Consider the following 11,693-nt stretch of genomic DNA (forward strand, 5'->3'; position numbering starts at 1 on the left):
ACATTATATTGGGCTTTGGTGGCAAAATGCATGGCACTGTGATAGACTGCATCCAATTTATTGAGTAGAGTGTTGGAGGCTATTTTGTAAATGACATCGCCGAAGTCGAGGATTGGTAGGTCAGTTTTACGAGGGTATGTTTGGCAGCATGAGTGAAGGATGCTTTGTTGCGAAATAGGAAGCCAATTCTAGATTTAATTTTGGATTGGAGATGTTTAATGTGAGTCTAGAAGGATAGTTTACAGTCTAACCAGACACCTAGGTATTTGTAGTTGTCCACATATTCTAAGTCAGAACCGTCCAGAGTAGTGATGCTGGACGGGCGGGCAGGTGCGTGCAGGGATCGGTTGAAGAGCAGGCATTTAGTTTTACTTGCATTTAAGAGCAGTTGGAGGCCACGGAAGGAGAGTTGTATGGCATTGAAGCTCGTCTGGAGGTAAGTTAACACAGTGTCCAAAGAAGGACAGGAGGTATACAGAATGGTGTCGTCTGCGGAGAGGTGGATCAAAGAATCCCCAGCAGCAAGAGCTACATTTGATGTATACAGAGAAAAAGTTTGCCCGAGAATTGAACCCTATGGCACCCCCATAGAGAATGCCAGAGAAAACAGGCGCTCCGAATTGACACACTGAACTCTATCAGAAAAGTAGTTGGTGAACCAGGCGAGGCAATCATTTGAGAAACCAAGGCTGTTGAGCCTGCCAATAAGAATGTTGTGATTGACAGAGTCGAAAGCCTTAGCCAGGTCAATGAATACAGCTGCACAGTAATGTCTCTTATCAATGGCAGTTATGATATCATTTAGGACCATGAGTGTGGCTGAGGTGCACCCATGACCAGCTCTGAAACCAGATTGCATAGTGGAGAAGGTAGGTGGGATTCAAAATGGTCGAGGTAGAAACAAGGTAGAATTTTTAGGAACAGTGGGTTAACTGCCTGTTCAGGGGCAGAACGACAGATTTGTACCTTGTCAGCTTAGGGATTTGAACTTGCAACCTTCCGGTTACTAGTCCAACGCTCTAACCACTAGGCTACCCTGACGCCCAAAGAATAGATATAGGTCTGCAGCAGTTTGGGCCTAGAGTGTCTCTCCCTTTGAAGAGTGGGATGAACACCGCAGCCTTCCAATCTATGGGAATCTCAGACAATATGAAAGAGAGGTTGAACAGGCTAGTAATAGGGGTTGCAACAAGATTTTTGGGGACATTTGGGCAGCCTTTATACACAATTTTGAACAGAAATACAATGGTTCATTGGATCAGTCTAAAACGTTGCACATACACTGCCACCATCTAGTTGCCAAAATCTAAATGGCACCACGGCTGGAATAATAAATTATGACCTTTCTCTTGCATTTCAACGATGGTACAAAAAATATGTTTTTTTCTTTGAATTATCTTTCACCAGATCTAATGTGTTATATTCTCCTACATTCATTTCACATTTCCACAATCATCAAAGTGTTTCCTTTCAAATGGTATTAAGAATATGCATATCCTTGCTTCAGGTTCTGAGCTCCAGGCAGTTACAGATGAAGTTGGCAGTTTACATACACCTTAGCCAAATACATTTAAACTCCGTTTTTCACAATTCCTGACATTTAATCCCTGTTTTAGGTCAGTTAGGATCACCACTTTAGAACGTGAAATGTTATTTCGTTCATCAAATTCCCAGTGGGTCAGAAGTTTACATACACTCAATTAGTGTTTGGTAGCATTGCCTTTAACTTCATAAGGCTCCTTATTTCTCCACTTCCTGTCTGACTGACGTGCCCAAAGTAAACTGCCTTTAACTCAGGCCCTGGAGCCAGGATATGCATATAATTGTTATCATTGGAAAGGAAACACTTAAGATTGTAAAAATGTTTTAAAAAATAATGTAGGAGACTATAACACAATATACAATATAAATCCAAAGAATAACCAACAGGAATTATTATTTTTTGAGAGCCCGTGCCCTTACAATGGAAAGTATAAGGAAATAATGATATCTACCTCCCAGGATGCAATTCCTATGGCTTCCACCTGGTGTCAGTAGTCTTTGATCAAGGTTTCAGGCTTGTTTCTCCCAAAACGAGTAAGAAATATGAGTTTTCGTACAAGGACACTGTTGCTTGACAGTAAGGTTTATTTTCTAATAGTGAATCTTGACTTAATTGAACATAAGCAGTGTCCTATTTCATTATCAACTGATTCCAAACAATTCTTTGCTTTGGAATTTGCAGCCTTTGTCTAATGGTGAAACTTCTTTACCTGAACAACTATCAAACTAACTCTTATATAATCCTCAGCCTTAAGAAAAGGCATTAATTTCATTATGTTATCATGTAAATTCTGTCACTCTTCAATTTTTTTAAAGTTACACTATACACTGAGTATACCCTCCCCTGCCCTCAGAACGGCCTGAATTCGTTGGGCTTGGACTCTACAAGGTGTCGAGGGTGTTCCACAGGGATGCTGGACCATGTTGACTCCAATGTTTTCCACAGTTGTGTCAAGTTGGCTGTATGTCATTTGGGTGGTGGACCATTTTTGATTCACACGGCAAACTGTTGATTGTGAAAATCCCAGCAGCGTTGCAGTTCTTGACACAAACCGTTGCGCCTGGAACCTACTACCAAAGGCACTTAAGTCTTTTGGCCTTGCCCATTGACCCTCTGAATAGCACACATACACAATCCATGTCTCCATTGTCTCAAGACTTAAAAATCCTTCTTTAACCTGTCTCCTCCACTTCATCTACACTGATTGAAGTTAATTTAACAAGTGACATCAATGAGGGATCATAGCTTTCCTCTGGATTCACCTGGTCAGTCTATGTCATGGAAAAAGCAGGTGTTCTTAATGTTTTGTATTGTGTCTGTGTGTCTGTGTGTCTGTCTGTGTGTCTGTCTGTGTGTCTGTGTGTCTGTGTGTCTGTGTGTATGTGAAACTACTGCATACAGATGTTTGACATGTTCATAATAATGTCATAACAACTATACAACTTAACAATCTGTTCCTTTAAGTTACACTGTGTCCAACTATATGCTATGTAAATATATACCAGTATGTGTTTTAGACAGTGCTTTGTGGAGGCATGCTCTTAGATGAAAATCTCATTCCTCTCATGATGTTTTTCAGATGTTTTTTCAACCACTGGAGTTCAACGTGAGCCTGTTTTCAGATGTCCTGTTAGATGGACGGGAACTGGGTCTCAAGGAGATCTACACAGAGCTGGCCATCTTTCTTCTGTTGGTATACATCATGTTCGTCATCGGCAACAACATGATCGTCACTCTGGTGATCATCACTCCAAACTTCAGTGTGTATTTTCCTCTGTAATCTGTCTCTCACCAATTTTGTGATAACCACCAGTGTTCTACCTAAAATGATATCAGTGTGTTTGTGGAATGATGTGTCCATTTCATTTGCGGGTCGCTTCTTGCAGATGCATACCTATTTGACATTCCAAACTACAGAGGGATTTCTCCTATGTGCTGTGACCTACGACTGCTATGTTGCTATCTGCAATCCTTTACGCCACAACAGCATCATGACAATCAAGGTGTATGTTCCTGGCCTCAACAACATGGGCTTCCAGCATTGACTGTCATTCTTGCATCAAAACTACCTTTCAGTAGTCATCAGATAATGTATTGGTTTTGTGATTATCCTCCGACTGTTACATTGTCAAGTTGGAAACAATATTTTTGATAGATTAGGTCCTCGCATGTGCTTTATTTGTGATGTATGTTCCATTCACTGTCATAATTTGGTCATATTGTAAAATCATCAAATCTGTTTGCAAAATTGCCACATCTGAAGGGCGGGAAAAAAGATTTCTCTACCTGCTCCTCTCATCTCATTGCTGTCATTACCTTCTACATTGTTATTATTCATGTGTCTACATCTGTGCTAAATCATATCATATTCATCTCAACGTCATCATCTTGATGTCTATTGTCAACTATGTTTTAACTCCTTTTGTGAATCCACTTGTTTACAGTTTCAGGAACAAACCGATAAAGGCTTCTGTCCTGAAACTCCTGTCTTCAATACGGTTATTCCATAATGCACCATGTTTACATCTCATTATTATTGACCCTGGGGAACATACAGTGATACCGAAACGTTGGTAAATACCCAATGAGTTGCTGGGAGTTTGTATATGGAGACTTCTTTTATTTTGATAGTTTATAGATGTTATTATTTAACAATGAATGGGCAGGTCTGAATTGGAGAATATGATTCTGTTACTTAGACATGGTAAAAGTTTACTCCGCAAGGTAAAACCAATGTCTCTACATTTCGGGTTGATATTGACTTAAGCTTTCAGATTTGAAAACTATCACACACATTTAAGCATCATTTGTACCGGCTTTCATCGAAAGGAGTGGACCAAAGCGCAGCGTGGAAAGTGTTCATAATATTTATTTTCAAAAAACACTCAAACAAAATAACCAAAGTGAAAACAAAAGCGCGCAGTTCCGTCAGGTACAGACACTAAACAGAAAACAAGATCCCACAAAACCCAAACAGAAAATGACAACTTATATATGATCCCCAATCAGAGACAACGATAGACAGCTGCCTCTGATTGGGAACCACACTCGGCCAAAACAAAGAAATAGAAAACATAGACTTTCCCACCCAAGTCACACCCTGACCTAACCAAACATAGAGAATAATAAGAATCTCTAAGGTCAGGGCTTGACATCATTTAAAAGGACATGTCCAACTCCCTGCTGGCAACACAACTGATTGTTTTATATCAACATTTGCAGTTAATATCTAACTAGCCAAAGGAGTTTGTTGAACATTTATCAACGCATATAGACATTTTAGAGGATCAAAATGAAGTGTTGGACATAATTAATCAGAAACGATGTGCTCCAGTCATAAGGGAAAGGAGGATACCTAGTCAGTTGTACAACTGAATGCATTCAGCTGATATGTGTTTCCTGCATTTAACCCAAACCCCTCTCAATCATGGGCGGCAGGGTAGCCTAGTGGTTAGAGCGTTGGACTAGTAACCGGAAGGTTGCAAGTTCAAACCCCTGAGCTGATAAGGTACAAATCTGTCGTTCTGCACCTGAACAGGCCGTTGTTCCTGGGCTGTCATCGAATTTGTTCTTAACTGACTTACCTAGTCAAATAAAAAAATCAGAGGCATAATAATGCAACATGGGAAGGGTGGCATAGAATATGGTCTTAAAAAAAAAAGGTTTTTAGCTCTGCTCTCATCTGCCACGAATGCCATGCACGTTTTACCAATCAATGCATGCTTGGGAGTTATTAGGCCTACTGTTGTGTGAAACCCTGATTGGCTGGAATAATCCCAGGAAACCAACTATGTTCTGAACTAGGAGAGAGCTTGCATTCAGAGAAGGTGTGTGGAAGCCCCTGGGAACTGCAGGAGGGCCATAAAATCGACAGGACAACAGAAACACAACACTTGGTCTCGAGATCAAGTCCACATGATGACCTGTACATTGAGATAAACTAGTCAGTCATATTGTCAACCCACTATCAGGTGTTTGATCTTTTCTAATTTCTTCTGTGAATGAAGTCTTCTTAAGTTAATTATTTTTTGCAAACTGTATTAAGCCGCATTGTTTTGTGTACAGTACACAGACGGTAAGTGTTAATGTATGGTGGTAGGCATTTCAAACCATTGCTGTTGTTGGGCTAATTCAATACCAGATTCATCAACTCATCATTTGCATCAATGGCTATTCAAAATGGTTTATTTTTAAATGTAGTTCATACTATAGAGATTAATTATTCATGTTTGTATGTCTTTTGTTGTGTCTGTTCACAGAAATAGTCCAAATAATATGAAACTCTGGCGTGTGAACAACATAAATGCCCTGAATACAGCTTTCAAAATGTAGAAAGTAAGTGTCTCATACAAAATAAGAACTATTTCTGTCTTTCTCATGCAAATGCTGATATTGTGCCCCTTAGTAAAATGATCTTCCTTGACCTCCAGAAGACTCTTGCCTTCAAGCCAACGTGACAGTTGTGACTGAATTCCTCTTCATTGGGGTTGAGAGCGGGCTGAAAAACGTCTACCTAGAGCTGGCCATCTTCCTATTGGTGGTCTACCTGATGATCCTGATTGGAAAGCTCATCATACTTACCCTGGTGGCGACAGACCCCAAGCTGCAGTCAGCCATGTACATGTTCCTCAGCCATCTGTCCCTCGTAGACATTGTGGTATCGACCAGTGTTCTGGCTAAGATGATAGCAGTGAGTTTGTGGAACGATCTCCTACTCAGCGTGTTTCCTCCAGTTGTATGTGTATTTGTCATTTCAAACCGTCGAGAGCATGCTGCTGTGTGTCATGGCCTATGACCGCTATGTCGCCATCTGCAATCCCTTACGTTACAGCAGCATTATCTTAAGAGACTGTGCGGTCTGTTGACTACAGCGGCATGGGCATCTGGACTCAGTTTAACTGTCTTCTGTGTCATTTTCGCAGCACAATTACGCATCTGTAGCATCAAAATACATTTTTGGTTCTGTGACCTTCCTCCTGTAGTTTCACTGTCCTGTTCGGACACAACCTTTTTGATCGACGTGGCTCTTGTGTGTGCTTAGCGATCTATTTCCCGTTCACTGTCATTATTTGGTTCTACTTCAGAATCCTTGTAGCCGTCTGCAAGATTGCATCTTCAGAGGGCCGTATGAAAGCCTTCTCTACCTGCTCCGCACATCTCACTGTCGTCCTCCCCTTCTACCTCGCTCACTCCTGCGTCTACATCAGTGCCACATCTGAAAACATTCACTGTAAAGTTATAATCTTGATATCTATTGTTAACTGCTTCCTGACTCCTGTTATAAATCCCATCATCTATAGTTTAAGAAACAAAGAGACAACGGCTGCGCTGAGAAGGCTCTGTTCTGGTAAGGGCGACTCTGATGGTGTACAACAGGGACACGTTTGAACCGTTGTGGGGATAAACAGTCAATTACAATATTCAGCTATACAAAATGCAGTAATTTGCCAGGAGACTTGCTGGATGTCTGAGCAGATCTAATTAAATATTTCTCTGTGGAGAGAGGTGAGATCATTAAGGAATACAAGTTGGCACAATGGCGACTCCATTACCCGCAGTATTAGACTTAAAGCGAATCATCCAGCGATCATACACTGTTTACCCGGGGGCAGGGCTACCGACGTTAAGGCTAATCTGAAGATGGTGCTGGCTAAAGCTAAAACTGGCGAGTGTAGAGAGTATAGAGATATTGTTATCCACGTCGGCACCAACGATGTTAGGATGAAACAGTCAGAAATCACTAAGCGCAACATAGCTTCTGCGTGCATATCAGCTAGAAAGATGTGTCGGCATCGAGTAATTGTCTCTGGCCCCCTCCCAGTTAGGGGGAGTGATGAGCTCTACAGCAGAGTCTCACAACTCAATCGCTGGTTGAAAACTGTTTTCTGCCCCTCCCAAAAGTTAGAATTTGTAGATAATTGGCCCTCTTTCTGGGACTCACCCACAAACAGGACCAAGCCTGACCTGCTGAGGAGTGACGGACTCCATCCTAGCTGGAGGGGTGCTCTCATCTTATCTACCAACATAGACAGGGCTCTAACTCCTCTAGCTCCACAATGAAATAGGGTGCAGGCCAGGCAGCAGGCTGTTAGCCATCCTGCCAGCATAGTGGAGTCTGCCATTAGCACAGTCAGTGTAGTCAGCTCAGCTATCACCATCGAGACCGTGTCTGTGCCTCGACCTAGGTTGGGCAAAACTAAACATGGCGGTGTTCGCCTTAGCAATCTCACTAGGATAAAGACCACCTCCATTCCTGTCATTACTGAAAGAGATCATGATACCTCACATCTCAAAATAGGGCTACTTAATGTTAGATCCCTTACTTCAAAGGCAATTATAGTCAATGAACTAATCACTGATCATAATCTTGATGTGATTGGCCTGACTGAAACATGGCTTAAGCCTGATGAATTTACTGTTTTAAATGAGGCCTCACCTCCTGGCTACACTAGTGACCATATCCCCCGTGCATCCCGCAAAGGCGGAGGTGTTGCTAACATTTACGATAGAAATTTAAATTTACAAAAAAAAAAATGACATTTTCGTCTTTTGAGCTTCTAGTCATGAAATCTATGCAGCCTACTCAATCACTTTTTATAGCTACTGTTTACAGGCCTCCTGGGCCATATACAGCGTTTCTCACTGAGTTCCCTGAATTCCTATCCGACCTTGTAGTCATAGCAGATAATATTCTAATCTTTGGTGACTTTAATATTCACATGGAAAAGTCCACAGACCCACTCCAAAAGGCTTTCAGAGCCATCATCGACTCAGTGGGTTTTGTCCAACATGTCTCTGGACCCACTCACTGTCACAGTCATACGCTGGACCTAGTTTTGTCCCATGGAATAAATGTGGTGGATCTTAATGTTTTTCCACATAATCCTGGACTATCGGACCACCATTTTATTACGTTTGCAATTGCAACAAATAATCTGCTTAGACCCCAACCAAGGAACATCAAAAGTCGTGCTATAAATTCACAGACAACACAAATATTCCTTGATGCCCTTCCAGACTCCCTCTGCCTACCCAAGGACGCCAGAGGACAAAAATCAGTTAACCACCTAACTGAGGATCTCAATCTAACCTTGCGCAATACCCTAGATGCAGTTGCACCCCTAAAAACAAAAAAAATGTCTCATAAGAAACTAGCTCCCTGGTACACAGAAAATACCCGAGCTCTGAAGCAAGCTTCCAGAAAATTGGAACGGAAATGGCGCCACACCAAACTGGAAGTCTTCCGACTAGCTTGGAAGGACGGTACCGTGCAGTACCGTAGAGCCCTTACTGCTGCTCGATCATCCTATTTTTCTAACTTAATTGAGGAAAATATGAACAATCCGAAATTCCTTTTTAATACTGTCGCAAAGCTAACTAAAAAGCAGCATTCCCCAAGAGAGGATGACTTTCACTTTAGCAGTGATAAATTCATGAACTTCTTTGAGGAAAAGATTATGATTATTAGAAAGCAAATTACGGACTCCTCTTTAAACCTGCGTATTCCTCCAAACCTCAGTTGTCCTGAGTCTGCACAACTCTGCCAGGACCTAGGATCAAGAGAGACGCTCAAGTGTTTTAGTACTATATCTCTTGACACAATGATGAAAATAATCATGGCCTCTAAACCTTCAAGCTGCATACTGGACCCTATTCCAACTAAACTACTGAAAGAGCTGCTTCCTGTGCTTGGCCCTCCTATGTTGAACATAATAAACGGCTCTCTATCCACTGGATGTGTACCAAACTCACTAAAAGTGGCAGTAATAAAGCTTCTCTTGAAAAAGCCAAACCTTGACCCAGAAAATATAAAAAACTATCGGCCTATATCGAATCTTCCATTCCTCTCAAAAATTTTAGAGAAGGCTGTTGCGCAGCAACTCACTGCCTTCCTGAAGACAAACAATGTATACGAAATGCTTCAGTCTGGTTTTAGACCCCATCATAGCACTGAGACGGCACTTGTGAAGGTGGTAAATGACATTTTAATGGCATCGGACCGAGGCTCTGCATCTGTCCTCGTGCTCCTAGACCTTAGTGCTGCTTTTGATACCATCGATCACCACATTCTTTTGGAGAGATTGGAAACCCAAATTGGTCTACACGGACATGTTCTGGCCTGGTTTAGATCTTATCTGTCGGAAAGATATCAGTTTGTCTCTGTGAATGGTTTGTCCTCTGACAAATCAACTGTAAATTTCGGTGTTCCTCAAGGTTCCGTTTTAGGACCACTATTGTTTTCACTATATATTTTACCTCTTGGGGATGTTATTCGAAAACATAATGTAAACTTTCACTGCTATGCGGATGACACACAGCTGTACATTTCAATGAAACATGGTGAAGCCCCAAAATTGCCCTCGCTAGAAGCATGTGTTTCAGACATAAGGAAGTGGATGGCTGCAAACTTTCTACTATTAAACTCGGACAAAACAGAGATGCTTGTTCTAGGTCCCAAGAAACAAAGAGATCTTCTGTTGAATCTGACAATTAATCTTAATGGTGTACAGTCGTCTCAAATAAAACTGTGAAGGACCTCGGCGTTACTCTGGACCCTGATCTCTCTTTTGAAGAACATATCAAGACCATTTCGAGGACAGCTTTTTTCCATCTACGTAACATTGCAAAAATCAGAAACTTTCTGTCCAAAAATGATGCAGAAAAATGAATCCATGCTTTTGTCACTTCTAGGTTAGACTACTGCAATGCTCTATTTTCCGGCTACCCGGATAAAGCACTAAATAAACTTCAGTTAGTGCTAAATACGGCTGCTAGAATCCTGACTAGAACCAAAAAATTTGATCATATTACTCCAGTGCTAGCCTCTCTACACTGGCTTCCTGCCAAAGCAAGGGCTGATTTCAAGGTTTTACTGCTAACCTACAAAGCATTACATGGGCTTGCTCCTACCTATCTCTCTGATTTGGTCCTGCCGTACATACCTATACGTACGCTACGGTCACAAGACGCAGGCCTCCTAATTGTCCCTAGAATTTCTAAGCAAACAGCTGGAGGCAGGGCTTTCTCCTATAGAGCTCCATTTTTATGGAACGGTCTGCCTACCCATGTCAGAGACGCAAACTCGGTCTCAACCTTTAAGTCTTTACTGAAGACTCATCTCTTCAGTGGGTCATATGATTGAGTGTAGTCTGGCCCAGGAGTGGGAAGGTGAACGGAAAGGCTCTGGAGCAACGAACCGCCCTTGCTGTCTCTGCCTGGCCGGTTCCCCTCTTTCCACTGGGATTCTCTGCCTCTAACCCTATTACAGGGGCTGAGTCACTGGCTTGCTGGGGCTCTCTCATGCCGTCCCTGGAGGGGGTGCGTCACCTGAGTGGGTTGATTCACTGTTGTGGTCATCCTGTCTGGGTTGGCGCCCCCCCCCTTGGGTTGTGCCGTGGCGGAGATCTTTGTGGGCTATACTCAGCCTTGTCTCAGGATGGTAAGTTGGTGGTTGAAGATATCCCTCTAGTGGTGTGGGGGCTGTGCTTTGGCAAAGTGGGTGGGGTTATATCCTTCCTGTTTGGCCCTGTCCGGGGGTGTCCTCGGATGGGGCCACAGTGTCTCCTGACCCCTCCTGTCTCAGCCTCCAGTATTTATGCTGCAGTAGTTTATGTGTCGGGGGCTGGGGTCAGTTTGTTATATCTGGAGTACTTCTCCTGTCCTATTCGGTGTCCTGTGTGAATCTAAGTGTGCGTTCTCTAATTCTCTCCTTCTCTCTTTCTTTCTCTCTCTCGGAGGACCTGAGCCCTAGGACCATGCCCCAGGACTACCTGACATGATGACTCCTTGCTGTCCCCAGTCCACCTGGCCATGCTGCTGTTCCAGTTTCAACTGACCTGAGCCCTAGGACCATGCCCCAGGACTACCTGACATGATGACTCCTTGCTGTCCCCAGTCTACCTGGCCATGCTGCTGCTCCAGTTTCAACTTCCACCTGACTGTGCTGCTGCTCTAGTTTCAACTGTTCTGCCTTATTATTATTCGACCATGCTGGTCATTTATGAACATTGAACATCTTGACCATGTTCTGTTATAATCTCCACCCGGCACAGCCAGAAGAGGACTGGCCACCCCACATAGCCTGGTTCCTCTCTAGGTTTCTTCCTAGGTATTGGCCTTTCTAGGGAGTTTTTCCTAGCCACCGTGCTTC

The 11,693-nt window shown here is 42.7% G+C and overlaps 1 pseudogene; it reads left to right on the forward strand.

Annotated features, from left to right (window-relative positions):
• Positions 1–5,628: 5,628 nt before the first annotated feature.
• LOC109909480 (olfactory receptor 1M1-like) lies at positions 5,629–6,931 on the forward strand (annotated as a pseudogene).
• Positions 6,932–11,693: the final 4,762 nt, after the last annotated feature.

The sequence above is a fragment of the Oncorhynchus kisutch genome, linkage group LG18 (genome assembly GCF_002021735.2).
Source record: "Oncorhynchus kisutch isolate 150728-3 linkage group LG18, Okis_V2, whole genome shotgun sequence".
Lineage (NCBI taxonomy): Eukaryota > Metazoa > Chordata > Actinopteri > Salmoniformes > Salmonidae > Oncorhynchus > Oncorhynchus kisutch.